This window comes from Octopus bimaculoides, chromosome 4 (assembly GCF_001194135.2).
Source record: "Octopus bimaculoides isolate UCB-OBI-ISO-001 chromosome 4, ASM119413v2, whole genome shotgun sequence".
Taxonomy (NCBI): Eukaryota; Metazoa; Mollusca; class Cephalopoda; order Octopoda; family Octopodidae; genus Octopus; species Octopus bimaculoides.
This window is the reverse complement of record NC_068984.1, coordinates 62,336,588-62,337,027: the sequence shown is the minus strand read 5'-3', so window position 1 is coordinate 62,337,027 and position 440 is coordinate 62,336,588.

Genomic DNA, 440 nt, shown 5'->3' with positions numbered 1-440 from the left:
TAACCCTAACCCTAACCCTAACCCTACCCTAACCCTAACCTAACCCTAACTTCTAACCATAACCCTAACCCTAACTTCTAACCCTAACCCTAACCCCAACTTCTAACCGTAACCTAACCGTAACCCTAAACCTAACCCTAACCTTAAAACTAGACCTAAACCTAACACTAACCATAACCCTAACTTCAAACCCTAACCCTAACCCTAACCCTTACACTAAACCTAGCCCTAACTTCTTACCCTAACCCTAACCCTAACCCTAAATTCTAACCCTAACCCTAACCCTAACCCTAACCCTAACTTCTAACCCTAACACTAACCCTAACCATAACCCTAACGCTAACCCTAACTGTAACTCTATCCCTAACCCTAACCCTAACTTCTTACCCTAACCCTAACCCTAACCCTAACACTAACCGCATCTAACACTAACCCTAACC